The sequence below is a fragment of the Nerophis ophidion genome, linkage group LG06 (assembly GCF_033978795.1).
Source record: "Nerophis ophidion isolate RoL-2023_Sa linkage group LG06, RoL_Noph_v1.0, whole genome shotgun sequence".
NCBI lineage: Eukaryota > Metazoa > Chordata > Actinopteri > Syngnathiformes > Syngnathidae > Nerophis > Nerophis ophidion.
Window position 1 is genome coordinate 74,649,593 of NC_084616.1, and position 24,548 is coordinate 74,674,140.

Genomic DNA, 24,548 nt, shown 5'->3' on the forward strand with positions numbered 1-24,548 from the left:
GAGTGGAGGCTCTTATGCACGATGACTCCAGAGAGAGAACAGTTTGTCTTGCCGGCCCCGGACTAATGCACTGATCAATATTCCACACGCGGAAGGAAGGGACGCGCCTGGAACTTTTTCCTCCGATGAACCGTAGCCATTTGTGGGGCTAATTATGGAGATGCTGGCACAAATTAATCATCTCTACATACTTACATGCCAGGACAATGACTCCCCGGCCCCCCCAGCCTCAAACGCTGTCTTGCTCTCCACTGAGGACATTCGTCCTAATTAGGCGTAAAAGTCTATTGTTGCTCCACACACTCGGTTGTGGTTCGGTTTTGTCAAGTTCCCCGGCTGCCATTCTAGTTCCTGTCGACCACACACACACACAGCGGTGACGTGCGGGGAACTAAACACCAGGTTAGGCATACATACTTTTATTTCATTTTTTTTTACTTCATATGTCCAGCCTTCGTCATTGTTGATTTAGGTTGCACATTAGAATACCAGGAGAAAAAAAGGGAGTTATTCGCTTTCATAAAAACGTTATCATAATGACATTATGATATGATAAATGGATCCAAAAATATTTGATAAAGTTGTTATTAAACACTTTTCGGTCCCATTTGCTTTTAACAAAATAAATCAAGTATGGTGAGTGTAGAGTGGGGCAAAAAAGTAGTCAGTCAGCCACCGATTGTGCAAGTTCAACATTAAAAATGAATGTATGCCAGACTTGGGCAAAATGCAGCCCATTTAGATTTTCAATCCGGTCCGCCGGACGGTCTATGATTTTTAGAGTTTTACAATAAATTTTTGGGGTTTTACAAGCACAATAAATAAATCCCCTGAAGAGCAGGGACCTGGATGAAATTTATCAGGGAAATCCCCTGAAGATACATGGATGATACAGCAGAGGATTGGGAGAATGTCATGTGGTCAGATGAAACCAAAATAGAACTTTTTGGTATAAACTCAACTGGTCGTGTTTGGAGGAAGAAGAATACTGAGTTGCATCCCAAGAACACCATACCTACTGTGAAGCATGGGGGTGGAAACATCATGCTTTGGGGCTGTTTTTCTGCTAAGGGGACAGGACGATTGATCCGTGTTAAGGAAAGAATGAATGGGGCCATGTATCGTGAGATTTTGAGCCAAAACCTCTTTCCATCAGTGAGAGCTTTGAATGGTTGACCAAATACTTATTTTTTACCATAATTTACAAATAAATTCTTTAAAATTCCTACAATGTGAATTCCTGGATTTTTTTTGCACATTCTGTCTCTCACAGTTGAAGTGTACCTATGATGAAAATTACAGACCTCTGTCATCATTTTAAGTGGGAGAACTTGCACAATCGGTGGCTGACTAAATACTTTTTTGCCCCACTGTATATTAACTTTCTGTATTTGTATCTGAAGCAGCAAAAACATACTTTGTATGACCGCATTCATTTTGTCTTAAAGTCCAGCTTAGAGAAGTATTTAATCTTGGATACAGTACATAATCCTCCAATATTATCAGAAACATTCATTTAATTCAATTTCATTCCAAGAAATTAAACAATATTTTTGCATCTGCCGAAAAACGCCCACAAACGCTGGCTTACTCGAATAAAAATGACATAATTTTTGTTATAAATACAGTTTTTAAAAAAAGAAAATAAAAAAATGCTAAGGGAATAAGCGGCAGGAAATGGATGGATCAATCAATCAATCAATGATTATTTATATAGCCCTAAATCACTAGTGTCTCAAAGGGCTGCACAAACCACAACACAAACAACAACGACATGGATCAATCAATAAAGCAATCAATGATTATTTATATAGCCCTAAATCACTAGTGTCTCAAAGGGCTGCACAAACCACAACACAAACAACAACGACATCCTCGACAGAGCCCACACAAGGGCAAGGAAAACTGGAAAACCATCTTGGGCAGGGCAGCTCCGCCTCTCCACACCTGCCTTTTCCACCTGGCAACAAACATGCGCCCCCTCGCAAAAAAAAGTCATTTTTAGAAGAGGAAGGGAAGGTGCACAGTAAGGTAAAAAACAAACCTCGACTGAGATATATTTAGCAACTTTTTATTTTTATTTTGTAAGAGTTTTTGACTTCTACCTCTTAAATATGCCTGGATCTGTTGCCAGATAGTAGCTTTTTTTCTTCCAAGTAATCTAGGTTGTGGTTGGACTACAAAACGCAAAACTAAATATAAATATATGAAACAAAATTAAATGTCCCCTTGATTTAAATGATTTTGAATGAAATGTGTTGAATTTTGCAAATAGGGATGACTTAGCTCGGTTGATAGAGCTGAGAAGTGCTCAAGTGAAACATAAATAGGTACTAGTTTGATTGACAGCAGGTGTGAACCGCTGCCAATCAAAGTAAAGAGAAAAACAACAGTGCTCCGTGAATAAAACAGGAAATGCAACAAAATAAGAGCACTGAACAGGAAGTAAATACAAAAACACGAAAAACTAACAGAAATGAAGTGACAGATTGTCACATCAATGTTATTGGTGGCATAGCTCGGTTGGTAGAGCGGCCGTGCCAGCAACTTGAGGGTTGCAGGTTCGAATCCCGCTTCCGCCATTCTAGTCACTGCCATTGTGTCCTTGGGCAAGACACTTTACCCACCAGCTCCCAGTGCCACCCACACTGGTTTAAATGTAACTTAGATATTGGGTTTCACTATGTAAAGCGCTTTGAGTCACTAGAGAAAAGCGCTATATAAATATAATTCACTTGGCTTCACTTTCACTGCTATGCTGATGACACCCAACTCTACATGCCCCTAAAGCTGATCAACACGCCGGACTGTAGTCAGTTTGAAGCGTGTCTTAATGAAATTAAACAATGGTTGTCCGCTAATTTTTTGCAATTTAACGCCAAAAAAACCCCCCAAAAAAACGAAATGCTGATTATCGGTCCTGCTAGACACCGACCTCTATTTAATAATACAACTTTAACATTTAACAACCAAATAATAAAACAAGGTGACTCGGTAAAAAATCTGGGTATTATCTTCGACCCAACTCTCTCCTTTGAGTCACACATTAAAAGCGTTACTAAAACGGCCTTCTTTCATCTCCGTAATATCGCAAAAATTTGCTCCATTTTGTCCACTAAAGACGCCGAGATCATTATCCATGCGTTTGTTACGTCTCGCCTCGACTACTGTAACGTATTATTTTCGGGTCTCCCCATGTCTAGCATTAAAAGATTACAGTTGGTACAAAATGCGGCTGCTAGACTTTTGACAAGAACAAGAAAGTTTGATCACATTACGCCTGTACTGTATATACCTTTATATACATATATACATACATATATACCTGTACTGGCTCACCTGCACTGGCTTCCTGTGCACTTAAGATGTGACTTTAAGGTTTTACTACTTACGTATAAAATACTACACGGTCTAGCTCCATCCTATCTTGCCGATTGTATTGTACCATATGTCCCGGCAAGAAATCTGCCTTCAAAGGACTCCGGCTTATTAGTGATTCCTAGAGCCCAAAAAAAGTCTGCGGGCTATAGAGAGTTTTCCGTTCGGGCTCCAGTACTCTGGAATGCCCTCCCGGTAACAGTTCGAGATGCTACCTCAGTAGAAGCATTTAAGTCTCACCTTAAAACTCATCTGTATACTGTAGCCTTTAAATAGACCTCCTTTTTAGACCAGTTGATCTGCCGCTTCTTTTCTTTCTCCTATGTCCCCCCCTCCCTTGTGGAGGGGGTCCGGTTCGATGACCATGGATGAAGTACTGGCTGTCCAGAGTCGAGACCCAGGATGGACCGCTCGCCTGTATCGGTTGGGGACATCTCTACGCTGCTGATCCGCCTCCGCTTGAGATGGTTTCCTGTGGACGGGACTCTCGCTGCTGTCTTGGATCCGCTTTGAACTGAACTCTCGCGGCTGTGTTGGAGCCACTATGGATTGAACTTTCACAGTATCATGTTAGACCCGCTCGACATCCATTGCTTTCGGTCCCCTAGAGGGGGGGGGTTGCCCACATCTGAGGTCCTCTCCAAGGTTTCTCATAGTCAGCATTGTCACTGGCGTCCCACTGGATGTGAATTCTCCCTGCCCACTGGGTGTGAGTTTTCCTTGCCCTTTTGTGGGTTCTTCCGAGGATGTTGTAGTCGTAATGATTTGTGCAGTCCTTTGAGACATTTGTGATTTGGGGCTATATAAATAAACATTGATTGATTGATTGACTTCACATGCCCAATGTAGCCGTGGAGGCACCGCCTGTGTCTGCCTCACTTCTCATCTGCTGCATTGTTTTGATCAGGAAACTTGGAATTTCAGCAATTTCGACCATGAAAATGATCAAAATATACACGAACCGCACCCAAATCACATGGAAAGTATAAACCATAAGTGAAATACCATAACCTATTTTATTTTATTACTTCGTTTTGGGGCTTCACGGTGGCAGAGGGGTTAGTGCGTCTGCCTCACAATACGAAGGTCCTGCAGTCCTGGGTTCAAATCCAGGCTCGGTATCTTTCTGTGTGGAGTTTGCATGTTCTCCCCGTGACTGCGTGGGTTCCCTCCGGGTACTCCGGCTTCCTCCCACTTCCAAAGACATGCACCTGGGGATAGGCCCCTCCCACCTCCAAAGACATGCACCTGGGGATAGGCCCCTCCCACTTCCAAAGACATGCACCTGGGGATAGGTTGATTGGCAACACTAAATGGTCCCTAGTGTGTGAATGTTGTCTGTCTATCTGTGTTGGCCCTGCGATGAGGTGGCGACTTGTCCAGGGTGTACCCCGCCTTCCGCCCGATTGTAGCTGAGATAGGCGCCAGCGCCCCCCGCGACCCCAAAAGGGAATAAGCGGTAGAAAATGGATGGACTTCGTTTTGGAACACTGCCTCACTTGCCTCCCCTGACAGCACGTCACTGACACACACACACACACACACACACACACACACACACACAGAAATAATAGCAAAGCAAAGTGCGATCAATGAAGCATAATTGGCGTCTCGCAGGTGCTGCACACTCCAGCTGCGAGCAGAACGCTGGTTTCTCCATAAAGAGCAGCGGGAGCCACCATGTGTGATAAACATCTCATTTTGCCATTCGGTGCCGGCGCTTCTTCGCCGGTTTACCACAACACGACGAAGCAGAATTACATCGTTCCACCTCCATGTAGGTTAAAAAAACCACAACTAACTGACAGCACTGACACTTCATTTCGCTTTCATCCTGACAAAGGAGAAGACGAGCACACACACGTGCAAAGGGACTATCTCTGCAGGATTGCCATCAGCAAGCTTTCTCGCTCCAAGACGTAGCCATAAAACACACTCGCCTCTCACTTCAGAGGATTTGCGCCCGCACTATTTCCCAAATTGTCGTCTTATCGTTCCATCCCAGTGCACACGCGTCAAAGGTTCACACACACACATACACACACATACAGTACACACACACACACGACGTGTTTGCCATCCACTCGCATCTTTCCACTGAATAACCTCAACTGGTCGATGGCATTGATTGCGATGGCACCATAACATTTGCTAATTAAAATCTGCCTCAGCACTTTGGAGCCAATCCAAAATGGTCATTCCGTGAGAAGACAGACAGTCAGTGCACGAATGGAAACACATCACTGCAAAACAACTGAAATCTAAGTAAGAGGAAATATCTCAAAAAAGGACGATACCGTATTTCCTTGAATTGCCGCCGGGTATATAGTATGCGCCTGACTAGAATTACTCTCCCGTCCAAAGGCAAAACCCAGTAACTCAATTTTGGTCGAAACTGTCCATCATTCCATCCATTTTTCTACCGCTTATTCCCTTTCGAGGTCGCTGGGGGCGCTGGCGCCTATCTCAGCTACAATCGGGCGGAAGGCGGGGTACACCATGGACAAGTCGCCACCTCATCACAGGGCCAACACAGATAGACAGACAACATTCACACACTAGGGACCATTTAGTGTTGCCAATCAACCTATCCCCAGGTGCATGTCTTTGGAAGTGGGAGGAAGCCGGAGTACCCGGAGGGAACCCACGCATTCACGGGGAGAACATGCAAACTCCACACAGAAAGATCCCGAGCCTGGATTTGAACGCAGGACTGCAGTAACTTCGTATTGTGAGGCAGACGCACTAACCCCTCTGCCACCGTGAAGCCCGGTCGAAACTGAGCTGATAATAATTTTTGCGTTCATCAAAAGAGCCACATCTGGCTCTAGAGCCATAGGTTCCCCTACCCCTGACCTAGGAACTCCAAAATTATTATCAGGTCGAAACTGAGCTGATAATAATTTTGGAGTTCCTAGGTCAGGGGTAGAGGAACCTATGGCTCTAGAACCAGATGTGGCTCTTTTGATGAACGCATCTGGCTCTCAGATAAATCTTAGCTGACATTGCTTAACATGATAATTATCAATCAATCAATCAATGTTTACTTATATAGCCCTAGATCACTAGTGTCTCAAAGGGCTGCACAAACCACAACACAAACCACTACGACATCCTCGGTAGGCCCACATAAGGGCAAGGAAAACTCACACCCAGTGGGACGTCGGTGGCAATGATGACTATGAGAACCTTGGAGAGGAGGAAAGCAATGGATGTCGAGCGGGTCTAACATGATACTGTGAAAGTTCAATCCATAATGGATCCAACACAGTCGCGAGAGTCCAGTCCGAAGCGGATCCAACACAGCAGCGAGAGTCCCGTTCACAGCGGAGCCAGCAGGAAACCATCCCAAGCGGAGGCGGATCAGCAGCGCAGAGATGTCCCCAGCCGATACACGGGCGAGCGGTACATGGCCACCGGATCGGACCGGACCCCCTCCACAAGGGAGAGTGGGACATAGGAGAAAAAGAAAAGAAACGGCAGATCAACTGGTCTAAAAATGGAGTCTATTTAAAGGCTAGAGTATGCAAATGAGTTTTAAGGTGAGACTTCAATGCTTAAATAAATAAATTATGAATAATTTCGCTGGTAATCACAGTGCTAAAAATAACGTTCAAAATATAAAACATTCTCATGCATTTAAATCCATCTATCCGTTTTCTACCGCACCTGTTCAAGAAGTCGCATTAATGGTAAGAAGTATTTTATGTCGCGATGGGGGGGGGGTCGCAGATTGCTGTGGGGTCGTTGCCTTAGGAAGGCAGACGGACTACTCGGGACATGGCATTTAGGTAAAAACATGATTTAATTTAAACTAAAAAAAAGAAACAAATAAAAATCGCTCACAGTGGAGGCACAACTTGGGCTAAGGAACAAAGCTCATGCATAAACGGACTATGAACATAAATCAAACACAACTTACTTGGCATGGCATGAAGCACGAAACTATGGCAAGGCATGAAACAAGTCAGGACAGAGCAATAAAAGATAACATTGGTGACTGACTGGCAAAGACGAGCTTAAATACTGCCTCTGATTAGTGCTCGGGAAGCAGGTGAGCGGGCATTTTATCCACCAGAGACAGGTGGACAAAATGAGTAACCAAGGAAACCAGACAAGGGAGTGGAAAAAAACAGGAACTTAAAGAGTCCAAAGGACAAACAGCACATGGCCAAACAAAAACATGATCAACAGACATGACATTTTATTTATTATTGGTTAGCTTCAGAATAACAATGTTATTAAAAAGAATAAAAGACTTCTTATACTCTAAAAATGTTGGTCTTACTTAAAAATGCACGCATTTAGTTGTATTCAGTGTTAAAAAATATGATATGGCTCTCACGGAAATACATTTTGAAATATTTGGCTTTCATGGCTCTCTCAGCCAAAAAGGTTCCCGACCTCTGTCCTAGGTGATATGCTTAGTGTATGCGATATTGTAATTTGTTCCGTAAGTAAGCTGTTACGCGCATGGCAGGACCTAGCAACTACCACATAACCGCATAGATACAACTGAAAAACCTAGTATCTCAAGGGACCAATCGGAGCTTCTTTGTCAGTCGCCTTATTGTCTTTAATGAGACATTTGCACGAATGGGGGGCCGACGGTCAACCTGATTATGTGATATTATGGCACAAGGGGATATTTGGAAGATTGGCCCAGGACGTTGCAAGCACCTTCATTAAATGTATTGTTCTTGATTCTTCCCCTTGCATACTCTTTTGGGCAGATAACTGTGGAGGTCCAAATAAAAACTGGACGCTGTACACGGCTCTTGCCCAATGTGCAAACGCAGAATGGGGCCCACCCGAGATTGTGATAAAATATCTGGAGAAAGGGCACACGTTCATGAGAGCAGACTCAATCGGCAAGAAAATGAAAGCTCAAGAAAACATCTATACGTTTGATGACTTTGTAGATCTTTGTAAGACAGCATCAAGATAGATCGGTTTTCCTTTGTTTTCTCAAAATCAGCTAGAAGTGAGTTACTAGGTTTTGCCTTTGGACGGGAGTACTGCCATGTCAAACTCGTTTCGCCAAAAATTATTTTTATTAGCGCATGTCTAGAATTTTCGCCGGGACAAATTGGTTTCGCCAAATAATTAGCATATGCCTAGAATTTCCACCGGGTCAAACTCGTCACGTCACGAGTGACAATTCACCTGTCATCATTTTCAAAATGGAGGAGGCTGATTTCAATCATTTGAAATCGCATAAAGGGAAGAAGATTAAGAGCTATTCAGTAGGATTTAAGGTCCAAGCTATTGAATATGCTAAAAAGAACAGTAAGCAGCTTTGTTTTATTAAAATACCGTAGCTGCGTGTGTCAAATAGGAGTCATTAAATGACTCCCGCCTCCTGGTGGTAGAGGGCGCTAGTGATCCTTCTTGCGACTACTCGGCTGCAGAAGAAGTGACAACAAGCAGCAAGAGTGAGCAGCGATCGTTTATTTTTTCCTCACGCTTGCACTTTTAACATGGAGGATTACATATCTCAAATCAAACAGTTTTCTAAACTGGACTTTCAATCGAAGCAGGAGGTAATAAAGGAAGATCTCCATCGAGACAGAGAGACTTTTAAAACTGAAGAAAGATAAGGAAGACTTGTATAAAGAAGTTATTGATGCTTTTGATCAGAAGGAGCTGCGTATAGACATCATTTATAAGTAAAGGTAAGGCCAAAATAACGTTTTTTTTTAAATTAAATGTGCTTTTCATGATGGTATCCTTACATCACACTCAAATTTATAAGCGCAGGCCTAAATTTACCGCATGCCTTTGGGAAGAGCCGGAGTGAGAGGAGGTTTTAAAATAATTAGCGCATGCTTGCCTTTACCGCATGCCTTTGGTAAACGCCGGAGTTAAAAGAGGTTTTTAATTAATTAGTGTTCTTGGGATGCACCTCAGTATTCTTCTTCCTCCAAACACGACGAGTTGAGTTTACACCAAAATGGATACATGGATGATACAGCAGAAGATTGGGAGAATGTCATGTGGTCAGATGAAACCAAAATAGAACTTTTTGGTATAAACTCAACTGGTCGTGTTTGGAGGAAGAAGAATACCGAGTTGCATCCTAAGAACACCATACCTACTGTGAAGCATGGGGGTGGAAACATCATGCTTTGGGGCTGTTTTTCTGCTAAGGGGACAGGACGATTGATCCGTGTTAAGGAAAGAATGAATGGGGCCATGAATCGTGAGATTTTGAGCCAAAACCTCCTTCCAGCAGTGAGAGCTTTGAATGGTTGGCCAAATACTTATTTTCCACCATAATTTACAAATAAATTCTTTAAAATTCCTACAATTTGAATTCCTGGATTTTTTTTTCACATTCTGTCTCTCACAGTTGAAGTGTACCTATGATGAAAATGACAGACCTCTGTCATCATTTTAAGTGGGAGAACTTGCACAATCGCTGGCTGACTCCATTCTAGAGGCTAATCTTTCCTGTGATAAAATGGCCACCAAGGTGATCAAAAAGGTCAACCAAAGAACGAGATTCCTCTACAGAATCTCCTCTCTGGTCAACAAAAACACCTTGAGGATTCTAGCGGGAACTCTCATTCAACCCTTCTTCGATTACGCTTGCACCTCCTGGTACCCCAGCACCTCCAAAACCCTCAAATCTAGACTCCAAACATCCCAGAATAAGCTAATCCAGTTACTTTTAGACCTCCACCCAAGATCACACCTCAATCCAACCCACTTCTCCAAAGTGGGCTGGCTCAGGGTGGAGGACAGAGTCAAACAACTTGCACTGAGCCTAGTCTATAAAATCCGCTACACCTCCTTGATCCCGAAGTACATGTCAAACTACTTCCTTAACGTAAATGACCGCCATAACCACAACACCAGGGGGAGCTCCACAAACCACGTTAAACCCAGATTCCGATCTAACAAAGGTCTTAACTCATTCTCTTTCTATGCCACATCAATGTGGAATGCACTCCCAACAGGTGTAAAAGTAAGTGCATCTCCATCCTCCTTCAAAACCGCTCTAAAACAACACCTCCAGGCAACTTCAACACTTTACTAATACCCTCCTCCATTCACATCCCATCTCCCCGGATTATAAACAACTCAAATGTACTTCTAATGTATTTACTTGTTCTTATGCTATGTGAACTCACTATGTTCTCTGCTGGCTGTACATATCCTACTAAATAAGACCTACACTGTTTCAATGTCCATTTCTCTGTTGATGCAATTGTTAAGTCTCATCTTAAAACTCATCTGTATACTCTAGCCTTTAAATAGACCTCCTTTTTAGACCAGTTGATCTGCCGCTTCTTTTCTTTCTCCTATGTCCCCCCCTCCCTTGTGGAGGGGGTCCGGTCCGATGACCATGGATGAAGTACTGACTGTCCAGAGTCGAGACCCAGGATGGACCGCTCGTCGGGACCCAGGATGGACCGCTCGCCTGTATCGGTTGGGGACATCTCTACGCTGCTGATCCGCTTGAGATGGTTTCCTGTGGACGGGACTCTCACTGCTGTCTTGGAGCCACTATGGATTGAACTTTCACAGTATCATGTTAGACCCGCTCGACATCCATTGCTTTCGGTCCCCTAGAGGGGGGGGGGGGGGTTGCCCACATCTGAGGTCCTCTCCAAGGTTTCTCATAGTCAGCATTGTCGCTGGCGTCCCACTGGATGTGAATTCTCCCTGCCCACTGGGTGTGAGTTTTCCTTGCCCTTTTGTGGGTTCTTCCCAGGATGTTGTAGTCGTAATGATTTGTGCAGTCCTTTGAGACATTTGTGATTTGGGGCTATATAAATAAACATTGATTGATTGATTGATTGATGACTGAAGTACTGATATCAACCAAAGCTCCCCACCCACCCCCCGGATTGTAAATAATGTAAATAATTCAATGTATATACTATGATGATTAACTTGTGTGATGACTGTATTATGTTGATAGTATATATTTGTACCATGAATTGATTAACGTGGACTTAAACAAGTTGAAAAACTTATTGGGGTGTTACCATTTAGTGGTCAATTGTACGGAATATGTACTGAACTGTGAAATCTACTAATAAAAGTATCAATCAATCAATGACTAAATACTTTTTTGCCCCACTGTACGTCTGATCTTCAGTTATTCTTTCTTGTGTTAGCCAATCAACTCCATACCTGCCCTTGTCTCCTACTCAGCTGTGTCTCTTCCCTGCATTTGGTCCAGGTCTTCTTGCGTCTCCAGTTTCTTATTAACCAACTGAATTAAAGAGCAAAGTACTGAGAACATTTTTTTTTTTCCCCCCGAACTCAGGACAGCACGGCCACCGACGGCTGTGTGCAATGTGGTAGAAGAGGAAGGAGGAGATAAGACATCTGTCCACGCAGGACTCTGATGCAGACCTGTTTGCAAAGGTCAGTCCAAACAGTCTTATCAGACTGAGGCAGCAGCCAGCCAACCTTTGAATATCCTCCTGCAACCTCTGTTAGCGTCTGCCCCCCCCCCCCCCCCCCCTCTATGTTATGATCCACCCCAACTCTTACATTCAACTAATAGAAACTGACAGGTGCTTCCTGATGAATTTGAATATGGTGGAAAAAAAGGCTGTTTATTTCTACTGTAAACTTGCCGACACCAGCAGTTTACGATATTGAATTTTTCGCAATAATCACACTTTCTGGAAGGCTGAATTTGTATTTGTTTACGAGTCGTTGTCCATGACAATAATTAAAATGATAACAAAATGGAGAAATGTATTCCTAATGTATATAATTCATGTGGAGTAAAGCTGTAGAATGCATGAGTGTTGAGACTTTATAATCTAGTCTGTTGAGATGCACCTGTTGGTGTTTTAAAAACAACTCAGCTGACTGACGGCTGTCAGACAAAGAACTAACACAGAAAGTTATCAGGATTTTTATGACAAAACCCCAAGAGACACAAAAAAATATCCCCGGATGTAAACAAAGAAAGCATATTGAATGAGAAGGTATATATATGTGTATATATATGTATATATATATATATGGACTGGATTTTCACTATTATGTTTATATTATATTTCCCCACATCACACAATTTACTAGATCAACTATGGACTGAACTCTCACTATTATGTTAGATCCACTATGGACTGGACTCTCACTATTATGTTAGATCCACTATGGACTGGATTTATACTATTATCTTAGATCCGCTATGGACTGGACTCTCACTATTATGTTAGATCCACTATGGACTGGACTCACACTATTATGTTAGATCCACTATGAACTGGACTCTCATTATTATGTTAGATCCACTATGGACTGGACTCTCACTATTATGTTAGATCCACTATGGACTGGACTCTCACTAATATGTTGGATCCACTATGGACTGGATTTTTACTATTATCTTAGATCCGCTATGGACTGGACTCTCACTATTATGTTAGATCCACTATGGACTGGACTCTCACTATTATGTTGGAACCTCTATGGACTGGACTCTCACTATTATGTTAGATCCACTATGAACTGGACTCTCACTATTATGTTAGATCCACTATGGACTGGATTTTTACTATTTTCTTAGATCCGCTATGGACTGGACTCTCACTATTATGTTAGATCCGCTATGGACTGGACTCTCACTATTATGTTGGATCCACTATGGACTGGACTCTCACTATTATGTTGGATCCACTATGGACTGGATTTTTACTATTATCTTAGATCCGCTATGGACTGGACTCTCACTATTATGTTGGAACCTCTATGGACTGGACTCTCACTATTATGTTAGATCCACTATGGACTGGACTCTCACTATTATGTTAGATCCACTAAGGACTGGACTCTCATTATGTTGGATCCACTATGGACTGGACTCTCACTATTATGTAAGATCCACTATGGACTGGACTCTCACTATTATGTTAGATCCACTATAGACTGGACTCTCACTATTATGTTAGATCCACTATAGACTGGACTCTCACTATTATGTAAGATCCACTATGGACTGGACTCTCACTATTATGTTGGATCCACTAAGGACTGGACTCTCACTATTATGTAAGATCCACTATGGACTGGACTCTCACTATTATGTTAGATCCACTATAGACTGGACTCTCACTATTATGTTAGATCCACTATGGACTGGACTCTCACTATTATGTTAGATCCACTATGGACTGGACTCTCACTATTATGTTAGATCCACTATGGACTGGACTCTCACTATTATGTTAGATCCACTATGGACTGGACTCTCACTATTATGTTAGATCCACTATGGACTGGACTCTCACTATTATGTTAGATCCACTATGGACTGGATTTTTACTATTTTCTTAGATCCGCTATGGACTGGACTCTCACTATTATGTTAGATCCGCTATGGACTGGACTCTCACTATTATGTTAGATCCGCTATGAACTGGACTCTCACTATTATGTTAGATCCACTATGGACTGGATTTTTACTATTATCTTAGATCCGCTATGGACTGGACTCTCACTATTATGTTAGATCCACTATGGACTGGACTCTCACTATTATGTTAGATCCACTATGAACTGGACTCTCACTATTATGTTAGATCCACTATGGACTGGACTCTCACTATTATGTTAGATCCACTATGGACTGGACTCTCACTATTATGTTGGAACCTCTATGGACTGGACTCTCACTATTATGTTAGATCCACTATGGATTGGACTCACAGTATTATGTTAGATCCACTATGAACTGGACTCTCACCATTATGTTAGATCCACTATGGACTGGACTCTCACTATTATGTTAGATCCACTATAAACTGGACTCTCACTATTATGTTAGATCCACTATGGACTGGACTCTCACTATTATGTTAGATCCACTATGGACTGGACTCTCACTATTATGTTAGATCCACTATGGACTGGACTCTCACTATTATGTTAGATCCACTATGGACTGGACTCTCACTATTATGTTAGATCCACTATGGACTGAACTCTCACTATTATGTTGGTTCCACTATGGACTGGACTCTCACTATTATGTTAGATCCACTATGGACTGGAATCTCACTATTATGTTAGTTCCACTATGGACTGGACTCTCACTATTATGTTAGTTCCACTATGGACTGGACTCTCACTATTATGTTAGTTCCACTATGGACTGGATTTTTACTATTTTCTTAGATCCGCTATGGACTGGACTCTCACTATTATGTTAGATCCACTATGGACTGGACTCTCACTATTATGTTAGATCCACTATGGACTGGACTCTCACTATTATGTTAGATCCACTATGGACTGAACTCTCACTATTATGTTGGTTCCACTATGGACTGGACTCTCACTATTATGTTAGATCCACTATGGACTGGACTCTCACTATTATGTTAGTTCCACTATGGACTGGATTTTTACTATTTTCTTAGATCCGCTATGGACTGGACTCTCACTATTATGTTAGATCCACTATGGACTGAACTCTCACTATTATGTTGGTTCCACTATGGACTGGACTCTCACTATTATGTTAGATCCACTATGGACTGGAATCTCACTATTATGTTAGTTCCACTATGGACTGGACTCTCACTATTATGTTAGATCCACTATGGACTGGATTTTTACTATTTTCTTAGATCCGCTATGGACTGGACTCTCACTATTATGTTAGATCCGCTATGGACTGGACTCTCACTATTATGTTGGATCCACTATGGACTGGACTCTCACTATTATGTTGGATCCACTATGGACTGGATTTTTACTATTATCTTAGATCCGCTATGGACTGGACTCTCACTATTATGTTGGAACCTCTATGGACTGGACTCTCACTATTATGTTAGATCCACTATGGACTGGACTCTCACTATTATGTTAGATCCACTAAGGACTGGACTCTCATTATGTTGGATCCACTATGGACTGGACTCTCACTATTATGTAAGATCCACTATGGACTGGACTCTCACTATTATGTTAGATCCACTATAGACTGGACTCTCACTATTATGTTAGATCCACTATGGACTGGACTCTCACTATTATGTTAGATCCACTATGGACTGGACTCTCACTATTATGTTAGATCCACTATGGACTGGACTCTCACTATTATGTTAGATCCACTATGGACTGGACTCTCACTATTATGTTAGATCCACTATGGACTGGACTCTCACTATTATGTTAGATCCACTATGGACTGGATTTTTACTATTTTCTTAGATCCGCTATGGACTGGACTCTCACTATTATGTTAGATCCACTATGGACTGGACTCTCACTATTATGTTAGATCCACTATGGACTGGATTTTTACTATTTTCTTAGATCCGCTATGGACTGGACTCTCACTATTATGTTAGATCCGCTATGGACTGGACTCTCACTATTATGTTAGATCCGCTATGAACTGGACTCTCACTATTATGTTAGATACGCTATGGACTGGACTCTCACTATTATGTTGGATCCACTATGGACTGGATTTTTACTATTATCTTAGATCCGCTATGGACTGGACTCTCACTATTATGTTGGAACCTCTATGGACTGGACTCTCACTATTATGTTAGATCCACTATGGACTGGACTCTCACTATTATGTTAGATCCACTATGAACTGGACTCTCACTATTATGTTAGATCCACTATGGACTGGACTCTCACTATTATGTTAGATCCACTATGGACTGGACTCTCACTATTATGTTGGAACCTCTATGGACTGGACTCTCACTATTATGTTAGATCCACTATGGATTGGACTCACAGTATTATGTTAGATCCACTATGAACTGGACTCTCACCATTATGTTAGATCCACTATGGACTGGACTCTCACTATTATGTTAGATCCACTATAAACTGGACTCTCACTATTATGTTAGATCCACTATGGACTGGACTCACACTATTATGTTGGATCCACTATGAACTGGACTCTCACTATTATGTTAGATCCACTATGGACTGGACTCTCACTATTATGTTAGATCCACTATGGACTGGATTTTTACTATTATCTTAGATCCGCTATGGACTGGACTCTCACTATTATGTTAGATCCGCTATGGACTGGACTCTCACTATTATGTTAGATCCACTATGGACTGGACTCACACTATTATGTTGGATCCACTATGAACTGGACTCTCACTATTATGTTAGATACGCTATGGACTGGACTCTCACTATTATGTTAGATCCACTATGGACTGGATTTTTACTATTATCTTAGATCCGCTATGGACTGGACTCTCACTATTATGTTAGATCCACTATGGACTGGACTCTCACTATTATGTTGGAACCTCTATGGACTGGACTCTCACTATTATGTTAGATCCACTATGGACTGGACTCACAGTATTATGTTAGATCCACTATGAACTGGACTCTCACTATTCTGTTAGATCCACTATGGACTGGACTCACACTATTATGTTCGATCCACTATGGACTTGACTCTCACTATTATGTTAGATCCACTATAGACTGGACTCTCACTATTATGTTAGATCCACTATGGACTGGACTCACACTATTATGTTAGATCCACTATAGACTGAACTCTCACTATTATGTTAGATCCACTATGGACTGGACTCTCACTATTATGTTAGTTCCACTATGGACTGGACTCTCACTATTATGTTAGATCCACTATGGACTGGACTCTCACTATTATGTTAGTTCCACTATGGACTGGACTCTGACTATTATGTTAGATCCACTATGGACTGGACTCTCACTATTATGTTAGTTCCACTATGGACTGGACTCTCACTATTATGTTAGTTCCACTATGGACTGGACTCTCACTATTATGTTAGTTCCACTATGGACTGGACTCTCACTATTATGTTAGTTCCACTATGGACTGGACTCTCACACTATTCACTAGATACACTCGACACCTATTGCACCGTTCTCCCCTGGGGGAGTGTCACCCACATCCGCGGTCCCCTCCAAGGTTTCTCATTGTCGCCCATTGGGTTGAGTTTTTCCTCGCCCTGATATGGGATCTGAGCCGAGGATGTCCTTGTGGCTCGTGCAGCCCTTTGAGACACCCGTGATTTAGGGCTATATAAATAAACATTGATTGCTTGATTTTGGTATTTTGAGAGGTAATCATTGAAGTCGCTTCACGGTGGCAGAGGGGTTAGTGCGTCTGCCTCACAATACAAAGTTCCTGCAGTCCTGGGTTCAAATCCAGGCTCGGGATCTTTCTGTGTGGAGTTTGCATGTTCTCCCCGTGAATTTGGGGTTCCCTCCAGGTACTCCGGCTTCCTCCCACCTCCAAAGACATGCACCTGGGGATAGGTTGATTGGCAACACTAAATGGTCCCTAGTGTGTGAATGTTGTCTGCCTATCTGTGTTGGCCCTGTGATGAGATGGCGACTTGTCCAGGGTGTACCCCGCCTTCCGCCCGATTGTAGCTGAGATCGGCGCCAGCGACCCCAAAAGGGAATAAGCGGTAGAAAAGGGATGGATGGATGGATCATTGAAGTCGGCCACCACTGAAGGCCTAGGTGGGAAACGCCTACATACAGTAAATACAGTAATAGTAGTAAAACGTAGGTATTAAGCATGCAAAAAAAAATTGCTGTCACATTTGTATTATTGTCGCCTTTAGTTTGGCCATGATGTATCTGCAGCGTGTGCCCCCCCCCCCCCACCCCCCGCACTTCCATCTGCAGCCCTGTGAGTGCCAGCAGAACACATTCATCATTTAAAACGCCTCATTAGGAATTCCCGCGCTTGAACTGCTGGGCTTGCAGCTGCATCCACTCTGTGCACGTGTGTGTGTGTGTGTGTGCACGTGTGTGTGTGTGTTGAAGGCATATTTGTTTCTCTTCCACGTGTGTGTACATGTGTGTGTCCAGGTGTGTCCTTCTTGCCTGCAGGCCTATCTGCTGCATGCCCCCTCCTCATGGTTAATGCATGGGAGGAGAGATTCCTCGTTCAGCTCACCTTCTCCCCCCCCCCGTCTTCCACCCTATCCTACTTTCCCAGAATAGAGCTGATCCTCCCCGTGCAGGAGGAAAGATAAGTCGTCCTCCCCCCATCTCCGGCACTCGGCTCGGAGGATGAGTTTGAAAAGCCAAGAGGGAGCAAAGAAGGGCGAGAAGATAAGGGGCAGGGAAAGGAGGAGGAAGATCATGATAGAAGAGCCATGAGGGCATCCTCGTACTTAAAGGGAGGGCGGGTAATGGGCAGTTAACACAGTGCCCCCTATGGGTTGGGTTTAAAAGCGGTCACTGATGACGGATTGAAGGTAAAAAAAAAAAACCTGTTTCGCATTGATTTAGCCACAATGAAGTGTCATTTCCGATACGTAATGTCGAACCTAAATGTGTGCGCAGTTTCCGGAAAATGCAGGAGCATCAGCAAGTGATGACTTTGTACGATTTGACTGGCGGCAAAATGTGTCACCACATTTATTATTTATTATTTAGAGCAGTGGTTCTCAAGCTTTTTTCAGCAGGGAATATTTTTATTAATTCAAGTACCCCCATTTTTGTTTGATAAAAAGAGATAAAAGAAGTAAAATATCATCAGTTTTTGATTCATTAAATTGTATAACTGTCCAACATGGACTTCAATCAATCAATCAATCAATGTTTACTTATATAGCCCTAAATCACTAGTGTCTCAAAGGGCTGCACAAACCACTACGACATCCTCGGTAGGCCCACATAAGGGCAAGGAAAACTCACACCCAGTGGGACGTCGGTGACAATGATGACTATGAGAACCTTGGAGAGGAGGAAAGCAATGGATGTCGAGCGGGTCTAACATGATACTGTGAAAGTTCAATCCATAATGGATGCAACACAGTCGCGAGAGTCCAGTCCAAAGCGGATCCAACACAGCAGCGAGAGTCCCGTTCACAGCGGAGCCAGCAGGAAACCATCCCAAGCGGAGGCGGATCAGCAGCGCAGAGATGTCCCCAGCCGATACACAGGCGAGCAGTACATGGCCACCGGATCGGACCGGACCCCCTCCACAAGGGAGAGTGGGACATAGAAGAAAAAGAAAAGAAACGGCAGATCAACTGGTCTAAAAAGGGAGTCTATTTAGAGGCTAGAGTATACAAATGAGCTTTAAGGTGAGACTTAAATGCTTCTACTGAGGTGGCATCGCGAACTGTTACCGGGAGGGCATTCCAGAGTACTGGAGCTCGAACGGAAAATGCTCTATAGCCCGCAGACTTTTTTTGGGCTTTGGGAATCACTAATAAGCCGGAGTCCTTTGAACGCAGATTTCTTGCCGGGACATATGGTACAATACAATCGGCAAGATAGGATGGAGCTAGACCGTGTAGTATTTTATACGTAAGTAGTAAGACTTGGATTGTGTCTTCGATGCAAAGGATGATTGGCACGAGCCAGGCGTGAACGTTAATACATCCATCCATCCATTTTCTACCGCTTATTCCCTTTTGGGGTCGCGGGGGGCGCTGGCGCCTATCTCAGCTACAAACATTTAAACCAGTGTGGGTGGCACTGGGAGCAGGTGGGTAAAGTGTCTTGCCCAAGGACACAACGGCAGTGACTAGGATGGCGGAAGCGGGAATCGAACCTGCAACCCTTTAAGTCGCTGGCACGGCCACTCTACCAACCGAGCTACGCCGCCCAATGAAATAACTAGGGCTGGGCGTATCGATACCAAGTATCGATAGTATCGATACTTGGTGAGTATCGGTATCGTATCGATACTGGCGTGATGGTATCGATACTTCACCAAATTAAGCGAATCACTCCGATTTAAAAAAAAAATGTGAGCGCAGCGCTCCTCACCACTCCACCTTCCTCCTTAGTGATGGGTCGCGAACGGGATTTAAAAACACTTTAAAAATTCATCTTCAACCCAAAATAAAATAAAATAAATACAATTAACATGACGCTTGGTGCGTTCGCACACACACATCAGTATAATTCGCTCCGAGGTTCACTCGGACACACACACACACACACACACACACACACACGTGTGTTTCCAGTGCGACTTAATGTCTTGGTTGTAAACTGTAAAGTATTTTATTGCACTAAAATAACGATAAGAATTTCTCAGTTCTTTTGTTTTGTGTTCATTTTAACAATTGTTTAATAACTAGTGTTTTCTTTTTTACTTAAGTTCTTGTGTGTTGTGAGGCGACTAGCCAAGTTCAGTATTTGTTTTCACCTTATTTGCACTATTTACTTTATTAGGGTCCGCCAGGTTTTCAAAGTGCAAGTTAACGCTCTACTATGCAAAGCAAAAGCCATTTATCAACAACATCCAGAAATGCCGATCTGTAATTTGACCCCCTTAACATGCTTTAAAACTCACCAAATTTTACACACACATCAGGACTGGCGAAAATTGCCATCTAATAAAAAACCAAACCCTAAAAATCAAAATTGCGCTCTAGCGCCCCCTAGGAAAAAAACCAGACAAAACTGCTTGTAACATCTGTTAAAAATGTCGTAGAGACATGAAATAAAACCTCTACGTTGGTCTGACTTAGACCAGGGCTGGAGTAGCGGCGGCAGCAGCCAAAGGACGGACCCGACCAACGCTGCTTGCAGCTTTAATTACTATTCTTTCTTTCCGCCGCCTCTTTGAGCTGTAATTTGACCCACTTAACATGCTTCAAAACTCACCAAATTTGACACACACATCAGGACCTGCGAAAATTGCCATCTAATAAAAAAAACAAATCATAAAAATCAAAATTGCGCTCTAGCGCCCCCTAGGAAGAAGAAAAAAAACAGACTGCTTGTAACTTCCGTTAGCAATGTCATAAAGACATGAAACAAAACCCTTTATGTAGGACTGACTTAGACCTAGATTTCATAATTTTACTTTCTCGGGCAAAAATCAACAGGAAGTTGGCAAAAACCCCTTCAAAGCAAAATTTTTACAAAAAATGCCTTTTTTGCCTCTTTGAGCTGTAATTTGACCCCCTTAAAATGCTTCAAAACTCACCAAACTTGGCACACACTTTAGGACTGGCAAAAATTAACATATAATAAAATAACCAAACCCCAAAACTGAAAATTGCGCTTTAGCGCAATTTTTCAATAAAACACGGAAACAACTGCTACTAGGAAGGAAACACAGACAAAACTGCTTGTAACTTCCGGTAGGAATGTCGGAGAGACATGAAACAAAAACCTCCATGTAGGTCTCACTTAGACCTACATTTCAATAATCGACATCCTTCAGCAAAAATTAATAGGAAGTTAAAAATTACCCCTTCAAAATAAAAGTTTAGTAAAAACCTGTCACCTTTTTTCAAACATCTTCTCCGAGCGGGTTTGTCGTGTCGCCTTCAAACTTGCACAGGAGAGAGATTGAACCCTTCTGATTAAAAGATATTCAAAGAGTTTTGATTACTGCTCCGGTTTTGATTTTACGCGCCTTCAAAAAACCCCTGTGCAAAATTTCCCAAAAAATGTCATTTTTGCCTCTTTGAAGTGTAATTTGACCCCCTTAAAATGCTTCTAAGTGCAAGTTAAAGCTCTACTATGCAAAGCGAAAGCCATTTATCAACAACATCCAGAAACGCAGATCTGTAATTTGACCCCCTTAACATGCTTCAAAACTCACCAAATTTTACACACACACCAGGACTGGCAAAAATTACAATTTAATAAAAAACCAAACACCAAAAATCAAAATTGCGCTCTAGCTCCCCCTAGGAAAAAACACGGACAAAACTGCTTGTAACTTCTGTTAGGAATTTCGTAGAGACATGAAACAAAAACCTCTATGTAAGTCTTACTTAGACCAGGGCTTGGGTCGCGGGGGCACCAGCCAAAGGCGGACATGACAAACACTGCTTGCAGCTTTAATTGTAATTGATATTATTACTTTTTTATTTGAATTTCTCAGTTCTTTTGTTTCGTGTTCATGCATACAACTTTGTTCAATAACTAGAGTTTTGTTATTTACCTTAAGTGTTTGTGTGTTTTGAGGCGACAAGCCAGGTTCAGTAGTTGTTTGCACCTTATTTGCATGACTTTATTGCTATTGATATTACTTTTGTAAGAAATATTTTATTTTTTGGACTTAAATCGTTGTCCTGTGTTGTATTATTATCATAATCAATTCATAAAGGCAAAAGTACAAATTTGTTTTTCAAAACCCCCCATCAGATGACGACACTTCCGGTATCGGTATCGGCGATACTGGCCGGTATCGGATCGGAATTGATACCCAAATGTGCGATATTGCCCACCCCTAGAAATAACACTGTTTACAAAAAGAATAATGAAAAGTGTGCCGTAATCGTTGCACTGAGCAAGTTAGCAGGCCGGTTTAAATACTAACAATAATCAAAAACAGGTGTGCGTCAGAAAGTAAGTGCAGGTGGAGCAAATGAAGTCGCCATGGTGACAAATACAAACAAGGAAGTGCTCAAACAAAGGGATCGGAAGAGTCCAGAAATAATCGAAACACAAAAAGGGACTCAAACATAGATCAAAGTTGTGAGCCGGGAAGCGGATCACAACACAATCACGTATATGTAAGACACTTTGCTTTCCGAAAAGAAAGACTTGCAGTTAATTGGATCACGTATTTACTTATATATTTTATTTCCCTGGGGATATGAATGGCGGCGGTTGGGTTTGAATGACCACTATGTGATTGTCAGAGGATTTTATTTGCACGTAAAAACGTGGAAAATTCTTGCGGAAACCAATTATTCTACCACCTCTTTCACACACACACACACACGTGTGTCTGTCAGCATCCACACTGAGTCTAAAATTAGTATGCAGCGTGTTGAACAACAAACAGGCTGCAGGGGGGCAGGAAGAAGTGCCGGCAAAAAGGCTGCGATGACAAACGGCAGCAAGAGAGAGAAAGGGAGAGACGCCGTCATGTCAGAAATACAACCTCATTATCACAGAGAAACGTAGCAGGAATGGGAGTGGAAAATCCTCTCCGGTATTTATCCCGGTGACAAATATTCAAGTCTTGGTGGGAGTCTGTTCTCTCTGAGTGCTGCTGTTGCCTTATTTGCATGAGCAAACTTTCCATTTCCATCCACTTAAGGCACTTTGGTGAGAAGCTTTCCCACAGATTTGCTGGCATTGCTGCCGATGGAGTGAGAATAATATCCACCAGAAGGACTGTATGATCACTAATCACACAAGTAAATACTGGGATCAATAAGACAAGTCGGCTAATTGTGCTCATTTTAATTATCTTTGTTTTGTCGGACTTGGTCTTGGTCGTGGTTTGTTTTCCCGAGGTGCAAAGCGAATGGAGTGGAAACGGCGTGAAGATAAAGACATCTTTATTTTAACACTAAAACTAAAAACAGGAACCAACAACAATGGCGGTACAAAAAAAACTGGGCGGTGAAACAAAAGACTAGCACAAAGGCTATAAACTACAAACATGAAACATGGGCTTCACGGTGGCAGAGGGGTTAGTGCATCTGTCTCACAATACGAAGTTCCTGCAGTCCTGGGTTCAAATCTGTGTGGAGTTTGCATGTTCTCCCCGTGAATGCGTGGGTTCCCTCCGGGTACTCCGGCTTCCTCCCACTTCCAAAGACATGCACCTGGGGATAGGTTGATTGGCAACACTAAATGGTCCCTAGTGTGTGAATGTTGTCTGTCTATCTGTGTTGGCCCTGCGATGAGGTGGCGACTTGTCCAGGGTGTACCCCGCCTTCCGCCCGATTGTAGCCGAGATAGGCGACAGCGCCCCCCGCGACCCCAAAAGGGAATAAGCGGTAGGAAATGGATGGATGGATGGATGAAACAAAAACACTTGCACAGTGGCATGAATAACAAAAACTTACGTGGACAAAACGGACAGCGTTGCAAGGCACGAAGCGGATAATCGAGGGCGTGAATGAGGTGACGTTGCCGGACTGACCAGCTGGTAACTGTGGCTTAAATAATGAACATGATAAGTGAAAACAGGTGTGAGACAACACAGGTGAACTGATTGGTCGTCATGGTAACAAAACAGGGAGTGAGAAAAAAAAGAAGGAACTTAGAGTCCAAAGGTCAATAGCACTTGGTATTCATAGGCAGTCTCCCCAGGTCAGACACTGCTTAGCTTTGAGAACAGATGAGATTGGGGATGCTCAGGGTAGTATGGCCATACAAGACTCGTGATCAGACATGACAGATGAAAACTAAATCAGTTGGCATGGTAAAAAAGAAAAACAAGGAAATGCAAA

The 24,548-nt window shown here is 42.6% G+C and overlaps 1 protein-coding gene and 1 long non-coding RNA gene across 8 annotated transcripts in view; one reads left to right on the forward strand and one right to left on the reverse strand.

The window, feature by feature from the left end:
• LOC133555232 (uncharacterized) overlaps window positions 1-11,815 on the forward strand; it is a 238,561-nt gene extending 226,746 nt beyond the window's left edge. For all 3 annotated transcript variants that reach the window (XR_009807295.1, XR_009807296.1, XR_009807297.1), the window contains one exon: window positions 11,660-11,815. This is a non-coding gene — a long non-coding RNA (uncharacterized LOC133555232). The remainder of the gene's footprint in view (window positions 1-11,659) is intronic.
• Window positions 1-24,548, reverse strand: part of bsna (bassoon presynaptic cytomatrix protein a) — a 295,215-nt gene that overhangs the window by 208,331 nt on the left and 62,336 nt on the right. The gene's annotated exons all lie outside the window — the stretch shown is intronic.